The following is an 867-nucleotide window of genomic DNA, read 5'->3' as shown; positions in this document are numbered from 1 at the left end:
TGTATCTTGTTTTGATTTTGATTTGATTTTGTCTGATGAATTGTATATGCAGGACTCCCTAGTGAAAGAGACCCTGGTCTCAATGGTGCCTCCCTGTTTAAATGAAGGTCAATTAGAAATAGGAAATAGGATGCCTGTACTATGGGAGATCAGAGATGTGATGATCCATCCCTCGTCCTCCTGTACTATGGGAGATCAGAGATGTGATGATCCATCCCTCGTCCTCCTGTACTATGGGAGATCAGAGATGTGATGATCCATCCCTCGTCCTCCTGTACTATGGGAGATCAGAGATGTGATGATCCATCCCTCGTCCTCCTGTAATATGGGAGATCAGAGATGTGTTTCTCTGTAATTGACTTGAATGTAATGAGAAGGGCAGTAGTCCCCAGAATGGGTATGGTGCGACAGAGAGGGTATGTCAAGCTGGCTGTCACCCAACCCATCCAACAGAGGGTATGTCAAGCTGGCTGTCACCCAACCCATCCAACAGAGGGTATGTCAAGCTGGCTGTCACCCAACCCATCCAACAGAGGATATGTCAAGCTGGCTGTCACCCAACCCATCCAACAGAGGATATGTCAAGCTGGCTATCCCCCAACCCATCCAACAGAGGATATGTCAAGCTGGCTATCCCCCAACCACCCGTCCAGTGTGACTGACTGAGCACTTTCTGCCTACCCCTGGCCTAGTGCATGCTGGGAGCTTCCTGTCTGAGCGAGGTGATTGGGTCCACAGGTGAGGGGGGGGGGTGGATGGATGAGACACCCTCTTTCTCTGTTGGGGAGCATATATGAGTCACAGTGTTCTGATTCTCTCTCTCTCCCCCTCTCTCTCTCGCTCTCTTCCCTTCTCTCTCTCTCTCTC

Source organism: Coregonus lavaretus, assembly GCF_964263955.1.
Source record: "Coregonus lavaretus genome assembly, contig: HAP1_SCAFFOLD_240, whole genome shotgun sequence".
In the NCBI taxonomy this organism is placed as follows: Eukaryota; Metazoa; Chordata; class Actinopteri; order Salmoniformes; family Salmonidae; genus Coregonus; species Coregonus lavaretus.
The sequence above is the reverse complement of the archived record's forward strand: the minus strand, read 5'-3'. Positions refer to the sequence as shown.